Source organism: Danio aesculapii, chromosome 7, assembly GCF_903798145.1.
Source record: "Danio aesculapii chromosome 7, fDanAes4.1, whole genome shotgun sequence".
In the NCBI taxonomy this organism is placed as follows: Eukaryota; Metazoa; Chordata; class Actinopteri; order Cypriniformes; family Danionidae; genus Danio; species Danio aesculapii.
In genome coordinates, this window is record NC_079441.1 from 49533428 (window position 1) to 49542284 (window position 8857).

An 8857-nucleotide genomic window follows, 5' to 3' on the forward strand; every position below is an offset into this window, starting at 1 on the left:
TTACATTTGGAGATCTGTGGCATCTAAAAGACTGAAAATCACTTGTTTAAAATATAATTAGTTTCTTTAGAAAATAAATGTTTATTTAAAAAAACTGTCTACGGAAAGGTTCACTTTTATGCATTACTGAAGAAACATTTTTGTTACCTTTAGTTTTAAGTGTGTAATTTGCAGTCGTTTACATTCATTTTTAAAATATATTTTTGCATAAAAGTCTTGCGGCTGTTCATTCAGCTGTGACGACCCCTGATTAAAGGGACTAATGCCTGGTTTATACTTCTGCGTCAAGTGATCGGCATGACCCACGGCGCATGCAACGTGCGTAGCTGGGCATTTATACTTCTGCGCGCTGTTTCTGTTGTTCTGCTATAACACTTCCGAAACGCTAGTTGCCAGAGAGGTGGTAATGTTCCTCTGTGTCGAGTTTCTTCGCTGGTGTTATGTTTTTTTCTGAAAGCTTCCTTAATGTACAAGTGGCTCAAACTCGCTCATTTTGAGACAGTAACCGGCGGACGTACAACAACTTTAACCATGAGGTAAACACAAAACAAAACTTTCCATCCGGAGCTCTTTCACAGGACTCCACACTTGTAAACTATCGCTCCATCAGGCTTGCGCGCCCGCCCAGACTCGTCAGCTCTACCAAGCCGACCAATCACAGAGCTTGCGCTACGCGTCGTTGCGACGTGTAGTTACATTTTTTTGAAAGGTGCACATCAGCGACGGCGTAGGACTATGCGTCAACGCGTAGGCTGCGCTGTAGCATACACGTGCGCTTGACGCAGCAGTGTAAATCAGCCGAAAAGAAAAAGAATGAATGAATAAAAGTCTTGCTGGAAAATTGACTCTTGGTGTAGAAACACAAACAATTACAATGAAAATCACTTCATTGTAAACATACTCAAACATACTCTGATTACCTATGTTTATTTACAAGTTCAAAACACTGTTAACAATGTCCTGTTGAATCTACAGCAATTTACTGGCAGCAGTTCGCCAGTAACTTACTGTAAATCAATTACAGCAAAAATACTGTATTTGCATTTACTGCACCATTTAGCTTGCTCTATTTGTATTTACAGTATTATACATCTTTACTGTCAAATATACAGTAATTTTCACAATGGAACTTTAAAGTACAGTAACATATTTCATAACTGTCCTACAGTAAAATACAGTTAAATACTGTGTAATTTACAAAAAATGTTAACAGTGTATATAACCTGGCGACGCAGTGGCACAGTAAGTAGTACTGTCGCCTCACAGCAAGAAGGTCACTGGTTCGAGCCTCGGCTGGGTCAGTTGGTGTTTCTGTGTGGAGTTTGCATGTTCTCCCTGCGTTCGTGTGGGTTACCTCTGGGTGCTCTGGTTTCCCCCACAGTCCAAACACATGCAGTACAGGTGAATTGGGTAAGCTAAAATTGTCCTTAGTTAATGAGTATGAATGAGTGTGTATGGATGTTTCCCAGAGATGGGTTGCAGCTAGAAGGGCATCCGCTGCATAAAACATATGCTGGATAAATTGGCGGTTCATTCCGCTGTGGTGACCCTGGATTAATAAAGGGAATTAGCCGAAAAGAAAGTGAATGAATGTATATAATCTATGAATCTCATTTGTTGTTAATTTGATTGTTTTTCAGATGCAATGAATTATGTATTCCTTTAAGTTATAATAAATAAGTTTCTTTATATTTTCACATTAATTCCTTGTGCTACTTGACATTTTTGTGATTATCTGTTAAATTTATTAACAAACTGGCAGTGAAAATTGTCTCTAAATCATTTTTCAGTATAGTGACAATTCACCTTAAACAACATTGTTATGATCTAATATCACAAATGAATTAATCCTGAGACTATTACCACATTTATTAGTCATCCATGAAACTAAACATTTTAAAACCTGTGTGTGTGGCACCACGGTGGCACTGTGGTTAGCATTGTTGCTTCACAGCTAGAATGTTTCTGGTTCGAGTCCCAGCTGGACCAGTTGGCATTTCTATGTGGAGTTTGCATGTTCTCCCTGTGTCAAACACATGCGCTAAAGGTGAATTGGGTGAATCAAATAGTCCATAGTGTATGTGTTTGTGTGGGTGTTTCCCAGTACTGGGTTGCAGCTGGAAGGGCATCCACTGCGTAAAAAATATGCTGGATAAGTTGCCGGTTCATTCTGCTATAGTGACCCCTGATAAATAAGGGATTAAGCTGAAGGAAAATGAATGTGTGTGTGCGTGTTTGTACTGGTTTTGGTGTTTTACAAAGACAAAAATGTGTAGAGCGACATGAGTGTTATAGAGTGAACTATAGTTATTACAACATTGAACATTGAGGTGGTTTATGAGGACTTTCTTCATGTACTTGTAATTCAAAATGGTTAAAAAGCATACTGAACAGTGTCTTTTTCAAAAATTGGTCACATGTTTAATGTGAAGATTGGGTTTAAGGGTAAGGGTGAGGTAGGGCCATATAATAAGTGTTTTTTACAATATAAAATACATTGCGCCTATGGGGAGTCCTTGTTAACCACCAATATGATCATGTGTGTGAGTGTTTATGTCTGCTGTATATGTGGATGAAAGTTTCCCCTCACTTCTTCTAAAACCTATTAAATAACAAAGATTGAATGTTTCTTATGGAGCAAGCTGAGTGATTTGCATTGTATGTCATCAACATTGTGTTTGTTGGAACAGTGTTCCAGTGTCTCACTCGCACACCAACACACAAGGCCCCCAATTATCGGGTGAAAAGACCTCCAGTCATTCTGGGCGTTTCTTTCAAGGGAGAGATTAGTGCTTCCTTTACTACACACTCTCTCCACTAAAAAAGACTGTAATTGGTTTAGAAAAGTTCATGCCTGTGTTATGTAGCTGACCGAGGATTAAAGCCACTAAATTAAACAGGCAGTTCCTAGTATCACAGTTGTTGCAGGCAGTTATTTAGAAAGAACATAATGCTGATTCATACACTCTCAGAAAAAAAAGCTGTAACTAAGCTGAAAATAAAATGAATGAAGGTACTAATATGTACACTTTAAAGGGGACCACTTTAATGAAAAAACACCACTAATTATGTTTAATAACTTTTTGAATCTGCCCCTTTTAGGCTTTGATCTTAATTGTGTTATTTTGGTGACTGTCACTTTAAATTCAAATGAGATTGTGCTTTTTTCACAAGAGGGCGGAGCTACAAATGTCTGTATGTCTGCATAGTGGCAGATTCCGAAACTAAATTAACGTCCTATGCTAATGAGGGAGGGATTGTCACTAATAGGCAAGGCCTTCCCCTCTGATTATATGTACGAAGGGAGAATGTCAATCAAACTGTTTCTGCAGATTGTTTTTATTAAGTCTAATTCTAAAAAATAATTAATAACTGTTTACTATTGGAAGCTGGCTAAATTCACACACTGTTGAAACACAACTGAGTTTAAACCCCTTGTAAAAACAAGTTTTGCATAATAGCCCCCCTTTAAGTACTAATATGTACATTTTAGCAACTAATTTGTTACTTTAAGTTAGTAATATGGACTCTTTGATTATAGATGTGCATGTTCTGAAAGTGTATCATTTCAGTGACAGCTGGTGTGTACAACAGACTTTGTAAATGTGCTGCTCTCTATGTTTCCTCTCAGAGTTAAATGCAATGGCCATGCTGTAATGTGTTGCCACACTGGTTTCTGGATCTCATTAATAGTGTTACGTAATGATATTGTGCCCGACAAGGTTTTGGCCTCATGGCTGTGTGGAATTGTCAATATTTTAAATGTTCTTTCCCTGCTGGAATAGTACACACAGTCTGTGCTACAACAATAAACTCAATTGCTCACTTGAACAGATTCTGTACACTCACAGTTTGGCTGTCAATATCACGTTCTGCTATTCATTTCCCTGCCGGATTTTCAGGGAAATGAATAAATAGGTCAAATTACTGCACCAGGCCTACAAAGCATTAGCTAGTCGGGACATCTTCTTTCAGGTGACTGTCCTTTTTTCCCCCTGCTGACTGATTTTCTCTAAAAAAAAGTTAGACAGCTGCTTTTTTAGTATAGGGTATATGCCGAGCTAGTGTTTTTCCCATACCGATAAACTTCCGGTGACCTGTTATTGTGAGTTTTTTCCCCAATTTATACGGTTCCTTTTACAGCATCGATGTTGTAATGTAATTCAAATGCAATCAGTTAAACAGACTTCGGCATTCATGTAGTTTCTCAAGCGTAAAATGAGACAAAAAGCCGTTTACTCGCACGCACCTATCAGGATCAGCAGGCTAGAGCAGAAGTTCCATTGAATATACTGGGGTAAAATAAATGCTTATAATAAAGACATGGCGGGAAAAAATGTAATTTAATGCAGTGCTTCTTGTACAATCTGAGACCCACTTCATATAGGATATCACTCAGCCAGTGGAGATCGCTGATTTTTCAAGAAAACAGACCTTAAACGCGCCAAAATTGTATTGGCATACACTTCATCGGAAACGATTAACCCAGGTTACTGGCAAATTAAAAGTCCTATTAGCATGCTTCGGCATATACCCTATTACATTTAAAGCTTAAATGTCAAAGAAAAAATTAAAGCATTCATAAAAAGTATAAATATGTCATTAATTTGAGAAGGTTATTGAATCATTTTGAACAAACGTACTACTCATGTTATTGGAATAAACAGTATTTTTATGAAGTAATTAATTTACTCATTAACTAGCCGTCATGTAATTTTAGTTGTGTATAAACTTTCTTTTTTCAGCCGAAAAACAAAAGCTGATAAGTAACACTTTAATGTGACGCTGTTGCATGTTAATTGTGGGAAAGAGCCCATTTCAATATGTTAAATCAATCTTGAAACATATATTATTTTAATTGCTTAATAATTATACTATGTAATTATTACAATTATTACTATGTATATTCAAATCATGTTTAATGTGAAACATGTTCAACATAACAAAAGTATTTATCTAAAAACAGAAAAATCATACTTATTCTGATCTGCACCTTTTAAATTACATAGAAGAATAAGTTGCCATACTAAACTGTATTACAGTTGAAATTATTAAACCATCTCGCTGATGAATAGGTAAATGTATTGGTTTTAGGGACAGAGAAAAGTATTTTATAAACTTTTTTATGATGTTTTTATGTTTTAAAACGTTCAATTGTATAGTATTTTGGGGCTGCACTCTGATTTTTAAATACAGTCTACACTCAAATAATGATCAGATAGCATGCGGATGTGGGCCACTTAAGGCATTGATACGGCACTGCTGGCTGACTTATGGCCAGTAAAATATATATATAAGCCTGAAGTGATCCACATGTAAAATAGCAAAAATGAAATGATGGCATTTGGTTGGTCCGCTTTGTTTTAAGACAGCCGGGTTATATTTGCTTAAACATATGTGGCCCATATTAGGCTTATACCCACTTAAGCCAGTGTTTACTGTGCCACATCTTTGCCTTTTTCATCTTTGCCACAACTGGCCCAGATTTGTTTTAAGACAACTGGATAATATTTGCTGAAACATATGTGGGCCACTTTAAGCGATCAAATCACATTTGGGCCACTTTTGGCAAAGATCAAGTAATAAAAGCAATGTGTAATTTGAATGTCACCCTAAAGTGGCCCAGATGGTAAATAGTGAAACTGGGCCAAATAGTGCCAATGAAATGCACAAATGACAAAGCCCTATCAAGATCCAACCCAAATCTGGGCCACACATTTCAGCAAATGTAGCCCAGTTGTCTTAAAATTAATCTGGCAAAATTTTGAGTAAATTAAAATGTACTTAAGTGAGCACTGGCTAAAGTGTGTGTGAGCTTAAAGTGGCCCGCATGTTTCAGCAAATATCACCCAGTTGTCTTAAAATGAATCTGGGCCAGTAAAGGCAACTATGTGGCACAGTGAATACTGGCTTAAGTGGGTGTAAGCCTAATATGGGCCACATATGTTTAAGCAAGTATAGTCAGGTTGTCTTGAAACAAAGCAGACCACCCAAGTGCCTTCATTCCATGTGATACATGGGCCTGAATAGGGTGTTGAGTCTGGGGCAAATGTGTGCCAGAATTAAAATGAAACTGGCCCAGGTTTGGGCCAAGTGTGGTTTATTGATTTTAATTAATAGTGGACATTCGGCTTTCCTTTGGCTTACTTGTGGCTCAGATCTAGCAAACAGGATCGGACCGCCCAAGTGCCTTTATTCCACATGTTATGTGGGCCAGATGAATGCATTATTTGTAGGCCTGATCTGGGCATAAGGAATTTTGCTATCTGGGCTGCTTGTTCAAACTACTTATTTAAAATTAGCTGAAACAACACAATTGTTGAGATTTTTTTTCAACTTAATTATTTTATGTTCAATCCACTTAAATTTGTAAAAACAAATAGGATAACTTAATTCCTAACAAGTTTTATGCTGCGTCACGGTGGTGCCGCAAGGCTAAATTGTCCGTGGTGTATGTGTGTGAATAGGAGTGTATGGGTGTTTCAGAGTGGGTTGCGGCTGGAAGGGCATCCGCTGCGTAAAACATATGCTGGATAAGTTGGCGGTTCATTCCGCTGTGGCGACCCCTGATTAATAAAGGGACTAAGCCGAAAAGAAAATGAACGAAAGAAGTTTTTATTGTTTTTTTTGTATGCAAATTATTATACGGTCAATAAAAAGTAGTGAGCTTAGAAATCCAATGTTACTCAGACCATAATTTAAAACATATATAAGTAAAGTTAGACAAATTTGGAACAACATGAGAGTGAAGTGAATTACTGAAGCCTGATTACTGAAAGAACACATTACTCAATCAAACACTTGTTTTATGTGATGTCATGTTTACATGATGTTGATTTCAAGCGGGCCGCGTTTATCAGACCCTGCTGTCTGGATTAGTGTGTCACTCTACCGGAGAGAGAAGGTCACCCAGGCTGAGAAGAGGGCTAAAAACTCCAGGATAATCCCAGCACACATCCTCACTCATACACACTGACCTAAATATAGCGTTACCGGCGGCCTGCACACTAAAACACACAACAGAGCCTGTGACGCTACACAGACACAACACACTATCACATAAAGGATGACTATCCACTTCGGTACAACAATTATAGCAATTAAACTGCTTTAAGGTCGTCCAACCAGCACCAACACACTTGTCTAGAAGTTTCTAGTCATGATTAGCCAGTGTTTAATAAGGTCAATGCTAAACTCTGGAAGATAGATGTGGGATTGGACAACCTTGATTTACATCAAGAACAATAAGCATAAAAATAACTATAGCAATATCCATCAGTGCAAAAAATGGTTTTGTTTATTAAAATCATGCACTACACTTTTATCATCTGCCAATTTTACATTTTAAGCAGGATGGATTTTAAAACTGATTGACTGTTTTAATTAAATGGGATTTCCTTGTACTATATAAAAAAATTATTTTTACTACTGTACTGAAGTATATTTTAATAGTTCACCCGATTCTGTCATCATTTACTCACCCCTGACAAATTAACAACAGACTTAGTTAATTTCGTTTGTTGTACACAATATATATATATATATATATATACAGTTTAATTGGGGGGAAAAATAAACAGGGGGCTAATAATTCTGACTTCAACTTTGCATATACAGAAAATGCTGGTTGCTACAACCCATTGAGCTCCATCCTTCCATAGTATTCTTTTCTACGGGTTCCGGTAACCAGCAAGCAGCATTCAGTATAGTTTTATCCAGAGTGGCCCAATAGTGTTCAATTTGTGAGTTAATGTGGTTCTGTTTTTCACCCAAAAATGAACATTTCCTCAAGTGGTTCCAAGCTTTTATGAAATTCTTTCTTCTGTTGAACACAAAACAAGTTATTCTGAAGAACGCTGGAAACCAACAGCCAATGACATCTATATAAAAGCAAAAATACAATGAAACTCAATGACTCCAACATTCTTCAGTATATCTTAAATCAAACAAAATTGGAGGATGAGTAAATAATGACATATTTTCATGTTCCTTTAAAACAGCTGACAAATCATTCATTGATTTTATTTTTTGCTTAGTCCCTTTATTAATCAGGGGTGGCCACAGCGGAATGAATCGCCAACTTATCCAGCATATGTTTTACACAGCGGATGCCCTTCTAGCTGCAACCCATCACTGGGAAACACCCATACACTCTCATTTACACACACACTACGGAGAAATTAGCTTACCCAATTCACCTATAGCACACGTTTTTGAACTTGTGGGTGAAACCAGAGCACCCGGAGAAAACCCACGCCAATACAGGGAGGACATGCAAACTCCACACAGAAATGCCAACTGACCCAGTCGGGGCTCAATCCTGCAATCTTCTTGCTATGAGGCAATTGTGCTTCCCACTGCGCCACTGTGACACCCCAGCTGACAAATCGCACTTAACAAATAATTTGTGACAGGTCTGATCTGATTGCATCTGTTCTGCAGTCAACATCTCACTAATTCAAATGATCAAGTCTTGCAAAAATAAAAATAAAACTTTTTACTTTCAACAGTTAGGTAGGCCTATAAAAACACTTTGACTCAAGTAAATTTGAAACCTGGATACTTTTATGGCAGTAATATTGTGTGTGCAGGGGCAAATTTAGTCAATTGGGGACCCTAAGCAATTACAGCCATAAGGCCCAACAATCCTAATATGCACCATATGTATTTTTGCTGTCTTTTTCTTATATCGCCCATCTTCTTTTCTACATTTGCATATTAATGCAACCTCAACATTTGAAATTATTTGCTTTCTTAAAATGAACTCACAACTAAAAAAAGTATAAATAAATTATTTGTATTTAAAACTAAATTTTTTTTTTGATTTGATTTGATTTGATTTGCTGTGCTGCTCTGT